Source organism: Oenanthe melanoleuca, chromosome 1, assembly GCF_029582105.1.
Source record: "Oenanthe melanoleuca isolate GR-GAL-2019-014 chromosome 1, OMel1.0, whole genome shotgun sequence".
NCBI classification, from domain to species: domain Eukaryota; kingdom Metazoa; phylum Chordata; class Aves; order Passeriformes; family Muscicapidae; genus Oenanthe; species Oenanthe melanoleuca.
The window spans coordinates 46,749,398-46,770,602 of NC_079333.1; the positions used below are offsets into that span (position 1 = coordinate 46,749,398).

At 37.5% G+C, this 21,205-nt stretch overlaps 1 long non-coding RNA gene across 1 annotated transcript in view; it reads right to left on the reverse strand.

The window, feature by feature from the left end:
- Positions 1–21,189, reverse strand: part of LOC130257814 (uncharacterized) — a 30,621-nt gene extending 9,432 nt beyond the window's left edge. The window contains exons 1-4 of the long non-coding RNA XR_008841387.1: positions 20,643–21,189; positions 10,643–10,817; positions 8,753–8,837; positions 3,033–3,175 (exon numbers count right to left, since the gene is read on the reverse strand). This is a non-coding gene — a long non-coding RNA (uncharacterized LOC130257814). The remainder of the gene's footprint in view (positions 1–3,032; positions 3,176–8,752; positions 8,838–10,642; positions 10,818–20,642) is intronic.
- Positions 21,190–21,205: the final 16 nt, after the last annotated feature.

Sequence of the window (21,205 nt, forward strand, 5' to 3'; positions counted from 1 at the left end):
TGTAAATGATAATTTGTGTGACTTTATCAATAGATAAATCCGTTTCGTCTTTCACATTCTTATTAAGCAATGAAAAGTCAAATGGGTAAGGAAACCAAAATTCAAGAAGAGCTAAAGGTAATCGAGTCCAACTGGTTCAATCTAACACTAATAAGATAGTTTTCACAATATGGAAAGCATTGGATCTCTGCTATCAACTTCCAAAATAAAACAATTTCTGAATCTGTCAAAATAGTATAAAAATTGCACAGGTGGCAATGCAAATCAGATACTTATGTAGCCTCTCATCAAATAGTCCAGAAATTAATACAATGAAACCGTACCACCTTGTAAAAAGAAAAAAAAAAAACCAACTAAAAATTACTGTTTCTCAGTTCCAGCTTGGGCTCACAAGACAGATGTAGCTTACAAACTCAGCAAATCAACAGTGTGAAAAAGAGCAATCAGCTTTTTGAAAGAATACATGTTGAGTAATTGCTAGCACATGCATCTGAAGTGCACAAATCTTCCCAAGATTCAAACGGATATGAGCATCTTCCACATTTTTATGCACAATGGCATCAAGTTTCACTGTGGGCTCCAATAGCGAGGGCATGCCTTGAGGCCGGCATGTTCATTTAACATATGAGTCATTCAGTGTGGAAACAACATAACAGAAATATCCACAAACCAATGAATTGTGAAAGAACTATAACATTTTCCCCCTCAGGCCTGCACCTACTAAAGTGTCACAAATAAAAGTTCGTATCACAGAAATGATTCAGCAAAAGAGGAATTAAGCAGTAAATGACAGCCAACTCTTTTACGAGTCAATAACTTAACTGTTTTTATTTTAAACCATACCAGTCAGTACAGTCATCTCAGAAATGATCAACAAAAAAAGACACTCCAGACTTGACTTTTACAACTATTGCAGCTACAGATAAGATACCTCTATGACATAAAAATTGCAAACTAGGTTTTTCTTCACCAATATCCTCCTTTGAAATTGGAGGGAATTTAAAACTAAGAACTTACCACCACTCCCTTAGCCACCTCTCCCCCTACCCCTCCCCTCTCAAAAAGCTAGTTTAAAATATAAATGAGATAAAATAATTAACCAAACAACGTGCAATGAACCCGAGTGAAAGATTAGCCTGGCAAGAAAAAAGAAAAAAGTTGTAAGCAGCCTAGCTTCCTCTCCCTTAGCTTCTTACTACATTAGCCCACAGAATCACAGCAGTCAAAAAAAACCACATACCTACTCTGATGCACTTATTTATAAGTTTACATTCATGTATCTAACATGCATATTTGTCCAAGTGCAGTTAAGGAAACCTAGTATACCCCTGAATTTAAGATGCTCATTTGTGTTTTGTACTTTGGCACTGGAATGAGTACATAGTGCTTTGAGGGCCAAATTTCGTCTCCCTCCAACCTCAAAAGGAAAAATAAAAAAACTGAGTGTTACAGAAAGGGATATTAAATAGTCACTCTTAGTCACCTTCCTTGCTAATCTAATTTCAAATAAGGAGACTGCTTACATTAATCTTTTTAAGTCTAACTTAAGCACTTATATCAGACCTTTGGAGTGTGGCCACAGACCTCTCAGGAGCTCACCTACCAGGCATTCTCTGTCCTTCCTCTCCCAGTATCTTAGTGAGGATGCTCTGTTTCAATTAATGCTGCCCTAGGTACCTATTATGATCTACATCTATACCATGCAACGGAGTCCAGAGCAGCTGAGCTCTGTCAGCTTGGCTGGTGCTCAGCCCCACGAGAATACACCCCTGTGTTTTCCTGCTCTCCCTGTGTGTCCATGGGAAGTATCTGTGTTAGCACAAGGATGTGTCTGAGCTCCTTATCCTTGCCTCTCAGCAGGGCTAAGGCCTCTGACAGGCCCGCTGTTCCCACCCAGACATTAGCCACCAGCCCTCCAGCAGCACAGCCTATCCGATTAACACCTAATCTGCTTGTGAATTGGCTCCTGAGCCACCGCTGCCTTCTGCAGGGCATGACAAAATTAAGAGTTCCTGAGGTGGGTCTAAACCCTCATTTCACTGGAAGTAGCATGCTCTGGAACAGCTATCTCAGCTATGAAACTGATTCATCCAGAAGAACGTGCAGTGTCTGTGCTGCTCTTTTCTATAGAGCATATGCACATCCAGCACCTCAAAATACCCTTAACCAAGAAGCTTTAAGAGCTGCCAGCTGCCACCAGACCAGTTCCACTTCAATATAAACCACCACTGGGATTCAAAGAGTAGGAAGAAAAAGAGGCATTAATTCTTTGTTAATTTCAAAAAGTCAGTATATACACAGGTAAGAATATACTTGGCTTTGGTGAAAACAAGAATTTTTGCTTAGGGAATTGTTGGCCTAAGTTATTTCAAATACTAAATTTAAAGGAATCACTTCTGCTACACTGCAGTTACAGTAAAACTTTCACTGCTGTTTTTACTTGCACTTTTAAATAATGTGTACATTATTTAAATGGTGTGAAACTTCCAACAAAGTAGTACCAGTGTAGTAACTTAGCATGCTGCCATATCTTTTTGACCAATATGAGGATTAAAAGTTTCCAGCTATGATTAGCTTGGCAATAATTACATGTTTTGTATCTCCTGCAAAGCTGGATGCAATGCCTATTAGAATACATTATTCTCATGTGTAGTGGTGAAATATGCCACAAGAGATTATACTGAGTGAAAAAAAGCCATTTTTAAAAAATGATAGTTCAAAAATATTCAGTTCTAAATATTCAGAGAAACAGGCTCACAAACAGTGAGCCATAAATGGCCACTAACTCCCTCTCTAAAATAACTTACTTTTCTAAAAAGATGCTTTCACTATTTTTATATGCAAGAAGTCAACACTAAGTGAAGTTGTTGCAAAATGCTTCAGAATTTAAAATACTTCATGATATAGAGCAATCCTCCTACTTTTCACATTTTAAAAGAAAATTTCATCAGACAAATCCTCAGAGAGAGACACAAACACATTTTACTGAGAATTATCACGTAGTTTTTAATAAATTACATGCAAATTCTTACCAGAATGCCATGCTTTTGAAGATGCCACATCGATTGTTATCCTCAAGATATCCATTCTTATTCATCATAAGTACCCTGCTTCCTTTGCACTCAAGCTCTGGAACGGATTTCTGACAAGCAACCCACACCTATCAAAATGGTTTCTAGAAAGCAAATTATATAGCTGTAAGACATGGAAAACATACCAGCAATTTGCAAACCACTGCAAGTGCAATGCAAACACAGCAAATAGAAAATTCGTTCTGAAACTTCTATCCTATTATGCTGGACACTAATATAACCACAGCTGTAACATTATACTTTTAAATCACTGGTTTACCTATAGAAAAACCGCAAGAGCAAAATTCCTTTTTTATCCCATGGAATCTCATATATTTCATCTCATTAAAGGTGGTCATTTGCCCATGAATGGTTTTTATGAAAGAACAGGATAAAAGAACATAATTCTAAACTATACTTAAGGTTTTACAAGGACTTCCGAAAATTGAAGTTCCATTTATGCAGGATAGAGCAAATATACAGAACGGTAAAAGGTCCCCAACAAAGAAAAAACAAGTCTAAACAGGTAAGACAGCACAGGGGAAAAGTCCACACACAGCACAAACAGCAGGACTGCAGTAAATGTAACAGTAGCTCTACTTTGCAGGTGGCATTTGCTTGCAAACAACATAGAAGGAGGTACAGGGTAAGGAGGGCACATCGGGTGGGAGGAAGCATATGTAGTATGCAGGAAAGAAGTAGAAGTGAAGAGGTAGAATGGACAAGCAAGAGGTGAAAGAAACAGTCAGTAAGCACAGAACAGAGAACAGCTAATTAAAGTTAGTGAATGTTCTCTGAATGGTCAAAGGTTTCTGGGCTCTTTCTGTTCCTGTGAGTTCATCTCTGGCAAGGTCCTTTCTTTACTGCCCCCAGGCTGAGAGCAGTATACTTAGACTTATTTTATATTTATTTTCAGTTCTTTTCCCCATTCCACATTTTAAGATGGAATCAAAGATCTCTCTCTCATTTGCAGCTTTAAAACAGAGATGAGCAGAATCTATTCAACAATATCTGTACAGAACAAGCACATGCAGATCACCCTATTTGCAAGTGATCCAAGTTCTGATATTCTGACTTCAGCCTTCCTAATTCTTTCTTAGGTAACGTACTGGATAGCAGTAAAGTGAGGCAAGACACTGATCTATAAAGTTGCTAGTTGTACTCCATGCTGAATAACAGAGTTGTTAGGACTCGGGATGGGGACAGCTGCTGTATAGGTTCTGGTGTGCACAGATGGAAATATTCTAACCTTCACAGCAAATGGTACTTGTTTTAGTGTTAACTGAATAGATTAGGCTTTTATCAGAACAGAAGATACATTTTCATTGTCAAAACACTCATTGTTTATATCCTTCAGCATAAATGGAAATAAGCCAGTGTAAAGAGCAAGGCTGCCTACAAAGGCAAATGCAACCTGTGAAACTGAACTGGTGTAATGTTTTATGGGGCTGTATGGATAAGGGCAAACAAACTAGATTGAAGTCACTTTCATCTGGCGCAAGATCTCCAATAGGAATAGTTTATACATGCACAGCAACTGCAATATAATCAAAAACAATTTCTGGAGTTGGGCCAGTGCTCCTAGGTTGTTTCCTTCTATGCAGAAATAAGCTATCAATAGATACAGTTTTATACTGATACAGCTCTACTCACACCAAGGAAGGGTGGCTGATACTTGAATTATGCCAGTACAGATAAAGAAGAGAAACATCTGATAGAAAACTGAGTGTCTCAGATACAGTCCATTTACCTATTGCAAGACAACAATATTCCTAGCACAGGCAACACTTCAGAGTACTAATTCTTAACTTTAAAAATAATCCCTCCTGTGTCATTCCCAGAACATCACCAACTTTTGAAATGCTAATGGAATTACTAGAGACAAACCAGACTTTGAATTTCTGCCAGATTCTGTCAGGAGTTCATCTGACAGAAGTTTTCTCTGCGCCATTCAGGTGTCATTATTCCCTTCATACCTCCTTTTCTTTTAAAATTAACTGGTTTTTTTTTTTAGCAACAATGTTGTGGTAATTTTGAATCTTTGTAAAAACACTGGTAAAAGTAAAGTGTGTGTCTTGGCTTGAAAAATACACATAAAAACAATTCTTACTTCTCTGCCAGACTACAGCTTTGGAAATCACCTGTAACTTGCCAATGACAATAACAGGCAAGCAGTTATCCAGCAAAATTCCTTTAGTTCAGTTGCACAATAATACCACACTACCTGTACTTTACTTGGTTGTTTGAAACAGCATCTGCCAATGCCAGCTGTGCTGTTAAAAAAAAAAAACAACAAAAAACCAAAAAACCAACAAAACTTTTTTGCTTCTAGAGGAACAAAGTTCAGTTATTTATCCAAGTGTTCTTTAAAGGAGAAAACAAGAGATAAAAAAATTTAACCACTGTGCTGTCCCTGGGACACTATGAATGGTAGCTCCCAGACAACTGAGTTGAGACACAAGAATCACCTGATAAAACAAGAACGCATTTTCCTCTTTACTTGTGACTTCTTTACAACAATTTCCAAAATAGACTCAAGAGAAATGCATTGTTTTTGCCTCCCTATCTGTGCCTCCCCCTCAGGAATCTCTGGATAAAGTAAAATATCTACAACTGTAACTTATTTATCAAAGGTGAACTGTATGTGCCTCACTAAGAATAAGAACTCCAGCAACCATACCTAGCATGTGTACTGAGAAGTACATTAGTTATTTTAAAAAACAGTAAAGTATTTACTTTTAATAGCATAAATATTCTCAGATTGATCTGTGTTGAAAAGTGAGGTGCTTAAAAGTAGGGGGTTTTTGTTTGCTAGTTGATGAACCTCAATAAGAAGAAAAAAATTGAAAATAAAACTCAACACTACAATTCTTGTGTAGCGTGCTGTCATAAATTAATGTGAAGGGCATACTTATATAAGAAATCTTCTTAAACAAACATGATCTCTCTATTTAGAAAAACTATCTCATTGCAGATAGTTCACAGAGCATTTTAAAGACCTGCCAGCAAGTGTAGTCCATTTATACAGAAATTATATTTTTTCAATACATTGAAATTCTGTAAAAATTAATCTAAAATACTTTTAACTTACAGAAAGCACCTTAAAGGATGCAATACTTAAATCTACTCCTTAAAAATCAATTTCACTGCTCATTTTGATGGTATTCCATAACACACACAATTACCATTCCACAGCATGATAATGAAATTAATCTTCAAAGCACTACATAGCCTTCATCACCTCTTCTAGGTGAGCATGTCAGGAATGAGATATCCTTGCTTGGAGGACCCTGAAACTCCCAGAGCTGTGTTGCAGATAAGGCAACAGTTCTGCCCTCCTTCAAAAATCTGACAATAGTTCAATATGGCAACAAAGAGTGAGATCCAAGAGGAGACCATTTAAGTTGGATGTTCACGACCAGGATAACAAATTACTGGGCCTGCTCTCAAAAACATGTCATGATGTTGGAACCCAAAATCAGTGTAGCATATTGGGTGGTATCCAGTCCTGCCACTGTTGTTAAGCCCTAAGGTAAGCTACACATCAGCTCCCACATGAGCCCTCTCTCAGACATTCTTGGAACACAAGCCCCAAGAACAAGGTAAGTCTTTCTGAGCAGGCAGGAAGCCGTGTTCCAAAGAACAGTGGAACAAAGATATTCCATAAAACTAATCTATCAATGGGTTATACCCACAGAGACAGGTACATGCACAACTTCTGTATTGCTCAAATACTTCTATTTTAAACTTCTAATGGCACAAACTTACTTACAGTGTTATGAACTGTCTCTTAAAATATGTCACTTCTCTAAAATTGAATGTGCTGTGTGCTACACTTTTTTTTTTAATTATAAAGAATCTTTAGTAACTGTTGCTCACATTTTCTCTAACTTCACGAATTCAAGAGGTACAGGAATTTTCCCCCAATTGTTTAGTATATCCTATGTCAAGAATTACAGGGTTTACTCATTTCTACAGGGGAAAAAACCCTAAACCTTGTGTTCTTCACCACTTAGGAACAAGCAACTTATTACAAGCATGTGATACTCCTTCTACTTACTTAAATGAATTAGGAAGCTACTATAAAACCACTTGTATTTTAATAGGTTCTTTTTGACCACTTGTTTGGCAGGAATAGTTGCTTACTTTCTTAAAACAGATCATTTATTTCAAATGCAGCTGTTTCTTTCACATTCTGTACTGCCTATAGAACTGAACATAGAAAACCTTAAATATAGCTCATTGATGTTAACAGTCCATTGAAGTTAAATATCTTAAAAGGTAATACGTGTATTTCTTTGATTTGTTGTAAACTTTTATCTTAAAATACTCTCAATTTTTATTCTTGATCTTGATCTCAAAATACTGATCCTTTTATATTATCTCTGTGGTTTTGAAAGTGGCAAGGAAGTAAGTCTATAGTAACTGGATAAGTGTTAAAAACAAATACCCAAATCTGTAATGTTTTCTCTTTGAAACACTATGACAGAAGAAAAACTTTTTGTTTTTTAACAGGGAAAACTTACTGTACTTTTCTAACAATTACAGAACTATTTTCCACTTTTTTCTCCCCATCCCCCCCACAAAAGCAGAGTGAAAGTGGACCCTGGATGATGAACCAGGACAAGCTACAGGAGATGGCCATAAAAGCTCCTGCACACTGTTCCTCTCCAAGTTTCCTGCCTCCAGTACAGCAGCATCTGCTACACCACTGTGCTTTCCAAGAGCAGAAATGAAGCACAGCACCAGTTCTGGGTGACTTTAAGGCTCTCTGTTACCTGCTATACTGAGCTGTCACAACACCAAATTCTACCTTATTGTGAAAGTTACCCTCTTCTTGGAGAAAGTGGGGACTAGCTGAAGCATGAAACAAACTAAGTTAATCCCATGATCTGAACATAGCCTCTATCACTTACTCTAATATGGAAGCTGTTAGTTCTAAATTATACATTCAATACCAAAAGACATCTCTGTCTTTGCAAAGTGGAAATCACAGCAGTTGGACCAACTACACACAGCTGATGTTGGAAAATGGGATTAGAACTAGACATTCATGTTCTGTGTCAGTATGGAAGTCCTCTTTAGAAACAGTCCTGCTGAAATATTAGATAATTATATAAGGCTTATACTGCAACTAATAAACCCTCTCACAAATATAGACATGTCTATTTTAAATTAAATGTTTAGTGGGAAATATTTATAGTTTTAGTTGCACACTTTGCTACTAAATTATCATAATTTTAAAAAGAAGGCACCTTTAATTTTCTCTTCAAAGAAGTTATTTACCTGATCTGTAGCTTGGGAGTCCCCAGCAGTCAGTTCTGAGATTCTCATCCCACTGAATGTCAAGGACACAGCATTTGAAGGATGATATTTCCACAACAGTTATTGACAACTTAACTGTCTCACCAAAGATAAACCAACCTTCATTCCCACTCAGGTCAGCTCATTGATTTCACAGAAAACACATTTAGAAAGCAGAGCTGAATTCTTTCAAAAATTCCACCCATGAGATAAAAAGAGGAAAAAAGCTCAACCAGCAAAAAGGAACTGATATAAAATGTTTGAGACTTCTTGATGCATGATGAATCAAGTATTTTTGTATATTTGTGTGCAAAGTAACAGGTAAATGAAATTACTGTTAACTGCTTGCTGAAATGATATAATCTCAAATACTTTACCTTCTTACTCTTCAGATACATGACTCTGTTCTTTTATCCAATTTTATCCTTGTACCAGAGGTTGTGTCAGTTCTGCTGAAAGAATCTGAAAAAAAAATACACTTGCTGCTCTCAATATCCATATTATAGACACCATAAGCATTATTATGAGTAATACTGAACTTGGCTTCTGTTCTACTCTTATCCTACTTTGGGTTCAATGGAACCATGTTCCATTAAAGTTTTACTTCATGGGCAGCCAGAATAGATTCTCATCAACAGGACTAATAAGCTTAATAAATATTGTTCTTCAACTACAAAAAAAACAAATTTGGATACACCAAAGCCCTCAGTTTTGGTAATTCTGTATCATAAAAAAAAAAAAAAAAAAAGTATCTGGTGAGCACTATTCATAGCATTAATTTTGCAAAATAGGACCAGAAAATATAAGCACTATCTCCATAATTAATTCTGATTTGTGATGATTTTATTGACATGCATTTCAATTTTTCGAAGTACACTGAAGCAACAGCCTCCTTTTCACTACTGTTGTTCTGTTTGGAGTACACTAACAGTTCAAAAGCTTTTTTAAAGTAATTTCTGACTTCTAATTATCCATTACAGTAATAAATCATTTATTTAAAACAATATTTAAAACAATCATGTTTCCTACAAGTATGAGGGGACTAAAATAAAGGCTTACACTTCCAAAAAGTGATGCTCTTTGTATGTCACCAAAGTTCTCAGCATCAGTCCTCTACCAGAAAGCCACCGATATGAAGTCAAACATGTGACTGAAAACACACAGAACAGGTACCTCTGTTTCCAGACCCAAAAGGTACCACAGTAATATATTTGAGAAATTTGAAATCCATTTCATTCTGCAGGATTTTTAGCAAGACAAATTAAACTGTTAAGGCTTCTCAGTTCATATAAGCATCTAGAAAGATGCAAGGGATCCAGTTATTTAACTAATGATTTGTCTAAGAAAGTAGGCGGGTATCATTAAAAGAGTCTTGATTTGTGTACCACAGGAAAGGCTGGCAAACTGTACTCTACCTGATAAAAAGTATTTGGCTGTTGGGTTTTTTCCCCAAATTATCATTTATATGGCTGCAGGTTGGAACACCAAACCCATTGCCAGTTAGACAACTGCAGTTTGCAATGAGAACAATAAATTCAAGTGCCTGTTTAAATATTCACAATTATTTTAATAATTTACTGCTAATAGTTCTTATTGAATGTACACTGCATACAGCTCCCATTTAGAATATAACTAGAAACTAACTTCTGCAGTGAAGTCATTATTAAGTGATAAAAATATGTGGATGCCTTGAAAAAAAATAAATACTACATACATTAGAAGCCATTAGTCTAAAATTAAGTCCTGATCAGGTGTTACAATGCCAAGATTTAAGGATACGTTTAAAAAAAAATAAAATTTAATTTTTAAAAAAAAATTTCAAACCTGATGTTTTTAAAGTACACAATTTTCCAAGCTGTGAAAACCTAACTGTGACTTCCTTTTTACTGCCTCTGAATGACCTGAGACTTAATAACTAACATTTTGATCCAAAACAACAAGTCAGGCTTTGCAAAATACTGAATTTATATAATAAACACATACGAAAAGTCTGAAAAAGCATGCAGCAAAAGGGAATTGTGTAACTAAGATCATAACCTCCATTAACAGCTACTCTAGAGATAACAAATGGTGCTAGAATTATTTTCTAGATTATTTTGCCCCACTCATCTTGTAAGTCTGCATGCTCCTACATGTGCCTCTTAATGTCAACACACTTCATGTGTCAAATGATCAACACAAAGGCTCTGATAGGACACAGCATATATGCTAATGTAAATTAAATGCAGAATACCAAACCCAAGTAAATGTAATTTAAGAAAACTTACCTGGACTTGGAAAAGCACCCTTGAGCTGCATCAGTGCTGCTTCCCAAATGAAGACTCTTCCTTGCAAATAAGTGAGCTTTCTTCAGATCATTATTCTGTGGCACAGGCTCCTCCAAATGGCAGAATGAATGTATTGCCATTATTGAAAATTTACAGATCATCTGAAGTAATTGAACTGAAAGCAAGAAATACAACAACTTTTTTGGTGTAAAGTTACTTAAAACACTTTACTTAGTTTTCAAGAACTTGTTACTTAACAGTAGCATTTAAATTGCATAAAGGAGATACATATATATGCAGTGATTGATAAAGCTTAAATGAATTCATTAAACTAGATGAAGAGTTCATCTAAGCAGAGATGCCCAGATAAAGAACTTCCATTTAATGCTACTGCAAAGCACCATTTCAGTACATTCTAGGGATTTCTTCTCTGTATTTCTTCTCTTCAAAGAAGCTTTCACCTAAGTATCTATAATAAAACATGTATTTTTGCAGAACATTTCTGCATAATACAGAATTATCTTCAAGTCGTTCAAGTTACTCCTTCCAGCATGAATTATTTTGTAGCTAAGAACACCAAATATCATCTACCACCATCATGCTAATACAGATGGCTTTAGAAGACTGCCTTCAAGTTTCTCACAACTTCCTCTAATTTTACAGAATGTATGCAGTATTTTACTTGGGATGCTTACTTGAGGGCAAGATGAGTCACAGATTCTAGAGGCATAATCTGATGATCAATTCTGGTAAAATGCCAGTTCAAAGAGAGAGAACCCTACTGCTGCTTGTTCTGATCTTTGGGTCATGATCTCTTCTCCTGGTGGAGCCACCCACTAGATCAGAGTGAGGAACTAGCTTGGGTTAGAAATTGCTGCTTGCCAAAGACCCCTCTCAAAGTCAGGATCAATTTTCTGATTCAAGTCACTGCATGATGGCACAAATCACTGTGCTAATACAGTAGAAGGGAAAGTGAGGGAACAAAACCACATAGCTACAAATTGAAGCTACAAATGTCAGCACTTAGGAAACTGCTGCTGTCACCTGAATGTAAATTACAAGGTAAATCACAGCCCTGCCACTGAAAGCATCATAGTGTATTACTGCACTGCTTTAACTTTCAGTTCCACCTCTGCATCACTGGTCATCATCCCCACAATGGCATCAAAAATGATGACTTGTAGAGCCTCACCAAAATTGCCTGGGGTACAATTTCCTGCCAGAGGCCATACACTGCAAGTTTAAGGTGGGATGAACTAAACAGGGTACATGAGTCTATCAATATGTGGGTCCATCCCTCTCTTGTCTACTAATAATAGAAGCAACTTAGTCATTGTTTAGACTGCTAAACACAGAAGAGATTAATGCACTTTAATATGTCTGCTTAGGTTAGGCCTGACCTTTTCTAACTTTCAAATCCACTACCTGATTTCGAATTTTATCAAAAAGGAAAATTGAAAAGCCATTAACAGCTTAATAAGAATTTAGATATTTCAGAAATCCAAGTACTGGGCAATAGATATAGAAGACCAACTTACAAACAGACCAAACTGAAGTACAGACTGCAGCCCATGCCTTTGTTATTGGGGAACAAGCACACAAGCAAGAGACACATTACCAGTACCCCAGCTGCAGCTGGTATTTTTCATTACCTCTAAGATACAACTGCATAGAAAGCTGTTGTTACCTTGTGCTCACAGAACTACTTGACTATCCATGCAGAATTCAAATCTACTTAAGTGGCATTAAAATAAGAGTCCTTGGTCTGCAAATTCCAGCTCTGCTCCTTGTGTTCAGTTTAAAAGTACAGTATGTACAGCACTTGACAGCTTCCGGTCTTCTGGCACAGCATCTCATCCTAACGAGATGCATGCTTCTTAGCAGATCAGCCACTTCATCCTTTAGAACCACTAAATGAATGAATAGCATCGAGTCCTTGTCACTTAGGAGTCTTTAGCATTTTATTCTAGCATTCAGTCTTTTGCTTCTCTAATCCCATAATCAGATAACATCCAATCAACATTATTTGAAAAGAATAAAATGCCCACAACATGCTTGTGGTGAAGAGAAGCATAAAGAAATAACTCCACTCCTTCCTAGCACCTCTTATTCCTTTTAATTCCTTTCTATACTCCCTAAAAGCCCAAGAAACCTGCCAGGTCCTTAACATGATACTTGTGATGTTGCCATCCTCCTTGTATTTTTAAATAAAAGCATACAATCAAGTGTTTTCCTGAAATACAGTACTACCAATAAGACATTACAACAACTATAGCCTGTTACTAAGATTAATTCAAATATTGGCAGGTTTAAAATGTTACATATAAACATTTCTAATTGCATGCAAGTAGAAGTGGTTGGCCCTTTACAGGCAGCAACTCTCTTATCACCTACTTCTTGCTTAAAAGTAAGTAATTAACAATACTAAATGAGAACAGTTATAGAAGTATCAATAGATACAAATTTTATCCAGACACAGGAAGAAAATCCGTATGATGCCTTGCACATGAGAAGGATTATTGTTTATTAAACTGAACCAGCTGTGTCTCAACATCTACATATATTCCGATCCTGCACAGTACATTCTAATGGAGGAGGGGTGTGCTGGTTTGTTGGGGTGGTAGTGGGTTTGGGATTTTTTTTAAATATAAGAATTTAAAAACTCTCACATTCTGAGTCCTTGCTTTGGAAAGTTTTTAGGGCCTCAAGCCTTTCTTAGGCTGCTAACCTACACTGATGCCTTTGTTACGGTAGCCTCAGTACTAGTGATATCTGAATTAGGCAGAGTAAGTTTTAATCCATTCACACATCTCAATTGCACATAAAGCATCAAATTTTTAGGCACTCTACTCTGCACTAATTCTAGAACAAGTCAACTGTATGCTAGGAAAAAATTCCTACACAAGGAATTCAATCCGATATAAAACTGTATAAAAAAACCATGAAGCAATACACAAAAAAAGCATGGGTGTGTTCCTCTTAGGGCTTTAAGATTAAACTTGGGTCAAATTTGCAACTCCATACTATGACATGATGCAATTAGGTAAAATAACAGCAGTGACTTACTAGAGTTTAGCTCATCCAAGTAACAGATTATTTTTAATAAAGGAAGTATCTATTTGCATAATTCAAGTGTGATAATCAAAAAATCATTCCAGTTGGAACAGGCCTCAGAGGTCATCTAGTTCAATCTCTGCTCAAAGCAGCATTAATATGTGAATACTCATTAATGATACAAGTTGTACTCTTAACCTTGCAGACCACTAATCGCATGTAATCCTTAATCAAATGCACTCAACTGCCTTTGATAGGATTACTTATCTGCAGAAGTCTGGTTTGTGGGACCAGTCACTTGCCACACATTATTCCTAAGCATGGAACATTATAGCACTTCCAGCTGTACTCAGAACCAGTACCACACTTGCATTTCCTCTTAGAATTAGAATGTCTTCTAATCAGGCACTGTTATGAGAGCAGTTTTCCAAGGGGACCTGCTGTACAGGGGAAGATTTTGATAGACAACAAAAGGATGGAGGGAAGTAGAGGGTGATGAACCCCTAAGCAAGGTAAAAGGACAGAGCTGGGTCCTGGTTTCAGGTGGTTAACAGGCTGATGAATGTAGGAGAGAGGTCCTGCTCTGAGAGATACCCATAATACTTATAAACCTAAAAATACTTATATAAAAAAAATTAACACCACTGGCACCAATAGTCCATTAGATATCAACATCAGTGCCCAAACTTCAGCAGAGTAAATTTGGGAACCTCTGCTTTAGTATTGCTATTTTGTTTTGTTCCTCCAGTTTTGCTCTGATAAGGCACTCCATTTTGGATTTGTGTTTAAGTTTACACCTTTATTTCATGCATGAAATAAGGTACAGCATTGCTAATTACAAAACAAAGAAACCCTCACTGAAACAATCCACAAGTAATAATAAAAAAAGTTGAAATGTTTTATAAAACCATGGTTACCCAATGACACAAGCAGAATTACAAAAGAAATTTGCCTTATATTAGTTCAGTAATATCTTCTGTTCTGAAGCATGAAATAGTGAGTGTGATAATATGTGAACTCCGCCAAACAAACCAGATATCAAAAAGCTCATCTTCTAAATAATTATTTCACTTGAACATTTAATACCTGCTATTGTAAGTAACTTCAAATATTAATACTGTGGACACTACTGTAAACAATATAGGCACTATTCAAGTGATAACAGCAACAAGAAATAAATAGCAGAATATGTAGAAAAAAAGAACTTTAGCAGCTTTGTTAACCTTGGTCTTAGGACCATTCAAAAGGCATTTTAAAACACTGGGTTCTGGGATATTTTTAAATACACTGAAAACCTTTTAAATTGTACAGTTCCAGACATTATTTACATTCCCCAAGCATTCATTAGTAGCCACTGCTGTTTGCTAGACTGAATAGAGGGCCTGACCCTATTTGACCTTATTCACTTAAGCAAAAGGATACTCCAACAATTTTCTCTTACATATCCACATACAATTAGATACACTCTACAGCCAATGGGTTGCAACACTTGAGAGGGATGCTAAATTTACATCAGCAAACCAGAACTCAGCAATATTTTGTTTCACCTTTGAACTACCGATATCTTAGGCTAGAGGGAAAAAAGGTAATTGTTTTTTGTCATCACCATGATCCTCCTCATCCACTCCCTATACCCCTTGCTAACACAGGGTCCAAGAATTACAGAAAAAATGCTCTAAAAACATTTTAAACATTTAAAAATAATTTATTTAGAAAAGGGTAGTGGTCTTCAGGCCCAAAATGTCTCCTGAGGGTGAAGAAACACATGCATTCTTATAGCAACCAGCATAATAAAATCATGTGGTGATTCAGCATCACAAGCAAATAAAAACTGTCATATAAAAATATCTGTGTCCTACACCTTAATGAAGACAAATTATTTTCTTTCATTAGCCCTACACAAGGAATGACTTCATATACAAATAAATTTTTCAGGCATTAAAAAAAAAACAAACAAAAACACCACAGGATAATTTAGAAACAGGAAAGATTTTGAAAGGGCTTTAAGCTCACACAGCATTAGTCCTACCATGCTCAGCAAACCCTTTAGACTCATGCAACTCTGTGAAAAATCAGGGAAGTATGCAATATGCTGGCAATTCCAGAAAGAGGAGATGGGACAGGCATTTTAAACTCTTCAGAATAAGCATCAGTCTTTCTTTGTATTTACACAGCACTTAGTTGAAAGAGATGCCAGGAGCTGGAGCCTCTGTTCACACAGAGTGTAAAGTGGCTGCAACAATACCAGCATCCTTACATATGACATTTAACCAAATGGGACTGCAGAAACCAAAAAACCTCCAAGACTAAATAAGAAAAGACCCACAAGCTAATGGTGATAAAATGTTGCTCAAGTGCTTCAAGGACCAGAGGGGGAAGTCTCTAATGGACAGGAAATGCTATGTCAGTGTAAGTTTAAATAGGTAAGTAAGAATGGACAATCTGTCACTTTTAAACTCCACAAAATGCATCACTGCTCTTTTTTTCTTTTGTCAGTACCAATTGACATCTTATTAGAACGAGTCTACTTGACAAGACTCCTTCCTTCTGAAAGTACCAGAATACATGAAAAATATCTTGAAGCACATTATGGAGTGCGAAAAGAGCTGGCCAATTTGGACAGCAAGTGTGCTACTTAATATTCTTTGCTCTGCTAACATAGGAACCCAGTTCTGCAGACAAGATATTTAGATTTTTTCCCCAATATTCATAAGGGTTCAACTTTAACTAATATGTTTGATTACCACTTCTTTTCTCAAGAAAACAAAACAGCCTTTAAAGTTACTTTGAAAACAGAATGAAACAACTAAGATTCTTCTAGAAGTGTCACTATATCAATCATTGTTTACTTGCATAGATATAATCTGGCATGCATTTCCCTTTTATAAACACACACAAAAGAGTGATAGAACCTTGTACACCATCCCAGTTTTCCTAAATTCCTGTACAACACTGCCTTTAACAGCTATTGCTGAAAATCACTATTCTCAAAATGAATGAAACCTTACTGATAATACATCTTGGAATTCTTCTGTAAGCCAATCAATTAAACCTAAAACCACCTCAGAAATTCCAGACTTTCATACAGAGGAAGAGAAAACCAGTGTAAAGGCCAAACAAAAAGGTGCCAAATATGCCTTAAAAGAGCAAATAATGTATGAAAATAGAAACCAGCATATCACATCTGGGGAAGTATTAGCTATTAGTTCATTTAATTTCAAAACACTTGGCTTGCTGTAATCCTACTTACTTTGCAAGTCTTTTAACCAATGCAACTGCAAACTTTCACATCACTTTTCCAAGCCCTTAACATCAAGCTAGCCAATATCTTAGTCTGCCACTACAGAGACATGAATTTTATTTGACTGCTGTTGTATTACCTCATGCTGAGTTCCATCAAAATCCTTCCATCAGCATTAAGCTCTATTTTCTGTTTTTGCTAGCATTCACAAGAGTAGCAATGCAATACCACAATGCCACAGAAACAAAACTTAACTACTGGAAGATTCCTAAGGATATAAATACACAACAAAACCATCATGGTCATTATTACATACCATCCACAGGTTTCAGAAACAACATTTCATCATTGGTGTATTCCCACTATAAATATTCCTGAAAAAAATTCATTTTGGAAAACACAAAAGATACTAAGTTAACTCTTGGCTATTTTTCCCTACTATAATGGGGTCAGAAGCCCAGGGGCTGTGGGAAATGGAGATAAAATAACTTTTAGAATAGCATGAAAATTAAGAATATATTTTGAAGGCCAGCTGTGATTCTCAAATGGAAATCTTTGCAGTGATTTCTGAGAGTACTGCATCAGGTGTCAAGTGTTCAGCTTCTTTCTTTCTACACAGCAGAAAATGCACTCCTGTTAAGGATGACAAAATAAGAGGCACTCTTATAAAATCCAAGGAGAAAAAAGAAGTCTACCTTTACCTCAGAGCAATATATAGATTTCTCCTCTTCTGTCAAGGCCACAGGCGCCACAGTAGGGAAAAAATGTAGCACTTCTTTTTTTTCCCTGTACTTTTGAAAATGAGTCATAAAAACATAAGAGGTTTTTACTCTGGAAAAATAAAGGGTTTAAACAGGCAGGAGTTGACAAAAAACCTTGGCCTCTTATTTTAGATACTGATATTAGAATCCCTGTCTTAGAAAAAGATCTCCATCCCTTTGGTTAAAATACTGCAATGCAATAGCCAAAGGATATTATGCATACATAGCAAAATCAGGAATGTTACTAATCCCTGGGACTAAAAATAGTTGAGGAATGCAAGAAAGTTTACAAACTTGTCACCTTGACTTCATATACAAAAAAAACTATCTAAGTGAGACAATGGCTTTCTTGTGGTCTGTCCTTGAAAAACAGAACATAATTAATATATTTAAGCATTAAACAGACAAAAAGAGCTATGTATATGATTAGTTACTTTATTATTCTTATATTAAAATTTAAACTTGCTAAGTGCCATTTTGGAAAAGTTCTTATGTTAGGTTTTGGAAAAAGAAGGAAAGTTCAAGCAAAAGTAAAATCCAAGAAACAAAACCTTCAGAGCAAAAGTTTTCAGCCGGTACCTCCCACTCCATTCTCAGTTTCTCAGGGACCATCATGCAGCAACAACATGGTTAGAACTGAGCAGCCAGTGGGTGTGCAATTTGCATGTGAAAATATTTTTAGAAGACACACATGAACAGCATATGCTCTCAGCCTGAGTATAATGGTTTCTTGTACAGATTTGTTACTCTTTGAAAGCACTATATATATATATATATACACACACATATATATACACGTATATATATACGGAGCCTTAAGCAACACCCATTTCAAGAGTTCATCTTGGGGTTTGAGGGGAGACTCTGAGTCTTCACTGCATCCATGTAATCACAAAGTTGGCAAATTATGCTTGAACAGAGTGCAATAAGAGGATGATCCCTTGATCCAGGAAGTCAAGTCAGACATTGATGCTCATTCACTTATAATTTTTGAAGCTCCTTTGGTTCATGTATCTTAAAATCCTCTTAATTCTTTCTATGTTATGAAAACAGTTTCTAAAGGTAGCTAGAAATTTGTAAAACAAGAACTAAGCTATGTGCTCATGCACTGGTAGTTAAATCGAAACCAAATCTAGTCAAATCCACACAACATGCAAGACAAAACCCCATATGAGCAAACAGTAGACCCCAAAGTCACTAGCAGTCCAGTTCTGAAACATTCAAATCAATTCCTAGTGACTGTGGAGTTGGCACCATGCAGTAACTATCACTGCATGATAGTAGGACTGCTTTGTTCAGGATAAATGAAGTTCTATGGTAAAATGAGGTGAAAAACATCAGTTTTTCTTTGCCAACACACAAATTCTATTCCTCGAGCACATGGAAAAACTGAGGTTCTGGATTCTGTCTTTGGCACAAGCTTTGTTTTAATCGAATGTCAGGGAGGAAAAATGAAAGAGCACCAGTAAATCCTACTGCGGTACTCAGGAGTATATGAAAATACCTGTAATCATAGAATACTTTGGGTCGGGAGGGACCTTTAAAGCTCATCTAGTCCAACCTCATGCAATGAGCACGGACATCTACAAGAACAGGCTGCTCAGAGCCCTGACCAAAATGACCTTGAATGTTTCCATGGACGAGGTGTCTACAACCTCTCTGGCGACCTGACAGGTTTTCACCACCCTCATTTTAAAGTATTTTTTTCCTAGACCCTGCTAAAATGTCTGTCCCCAAATATAAGCTAATTTACAAAAAAAAAGTTGGGGCTGGGAGGGAGGGAGGAGACAAAGCAGAGAATGGAAGCATTAGGTAACTTTAAAAATCTTAACAATATTGAGTCATGAATTCTAACTTACCACAGAAATGGGATCTAGTATTAGAGCTTTTTTCATAATTCGCCCATGCTAAGAAGCAGGAAAAACATCTATTTAATCCTTCCAGAGCACAAACACACACAAGTAAACACCTTTTACCACATTCTCTCTTAGGCTGTACACACTTGAAACAAAAATTTGTGGAAGGCCAAAACAAAACGGCAGACTGTAGTCACCCAAGGGAAAAGTAAAAACTTACACCACAGTGAGAAGCTAAAAATTTGTTATTGAAATAAATAAACAGAACTTATACTAACTTTCATACTAATGAACAGAACTTACATTAATTTTTGTACATCCACTGTATTTTAATCATAAGTATTACTAGGGCTAAAACCACAATATTCTGTGAGTCCCAAAGTGCCAGAAGAAAAATCACTGCATACATACAACTACTTAAGGAAACTGCTACATTATATTATTCAGTAGATTGCATTATTTGACCAGTTTTAGTAGTTAAACAGAGCCACTAGAAAAGTCACTAAATACATATGAAATGCACGGTGTATATGTAGGAACATCCATGTCAATGACTGTAGAGCAACTGAGTTCTTCTACTCAACAGTCAGAAGTGCTTACACTCCTGATGAACGTACACAGAAAGAACATTCTCCACAGTCAAAGCATTAATGAAACAAACCCCAATATTAATCTAAAAATAAGTACTCGTGACATAAATCTTCACACATTTCATTGCAGTATTTCTCCAGTCACGCATGAAACTTCCTCCAATAGAACAAAATACTCTCAAACGTTAATTCAACCTTCACAACACTGCTGCACGAATTAAAGGAATAACTACAGCAAAGAATTAGACTACGGATGTTTACGGCGCACCCGTTATAGCAAGCCATCATCTCGCAACGCAAACCACAGAGTGCTAAGCGCCTTTTAAAAACGCAAGCAGGAGCAGCGTGTCAGGAGAGCAGAGGCAGGCAGCAGGAGGGAAGGAATTTTCTGGGCTATCACTGAACAATCTCCTGACTCGCTCCCTCCGCAGCCCCGGGCAGCAGGAGGCTGGGGCCGCACTGACAGCTCTCCTGACGCAAGAGAAGCGGAGCACTGACCTAAATGCCGCAGCTGCTGAGCTCCTTGCGGCTCAGCCCGAGGAAAAGAGGCCAGCATGGATTCAAGCGCCAGCCACCAGCACTCGAGCTACTGCAGCCCGCGGCTGTGGCGCACATTCGCTCGCCGAGACCCCCACATCACCTCGACCTCCTGAGCCTCCAAAAACGAGCTCTAGGCTGAGACTCAGAGCAGAGATTGTTCAACAGGGAGCTGCGCATCCCCGCAGCGCTTCGGCGGCAGCAGCACAACTGCCCGCCCCAGGGTCACACGGGAGGCACCGAGCCCGGGACAAGGTTAAACCCCACCCTGGGCGCGACTTTAGGCAAGTACTCGGTGGCCCGCGGGTTAATCATCAACTCCCTGCCCCGGGCACCGCGCCGAGCGGCAGCGCGGCCCCTCCCGCCGCCTCCCGGCCCTCCTCAGCCGCGGGGGGAGCAGCTGCGGCCCCTCCCGCCCGGGGAGCCGCCGCAGGGCCGGCCCCGCCGCAGGGCCCTCCCACCGCGCCGCGTGAGTGACGGAGCGGGCGGAAGGCCGCGGAGCAGCGAGGGAGGGAGCGGGCAAT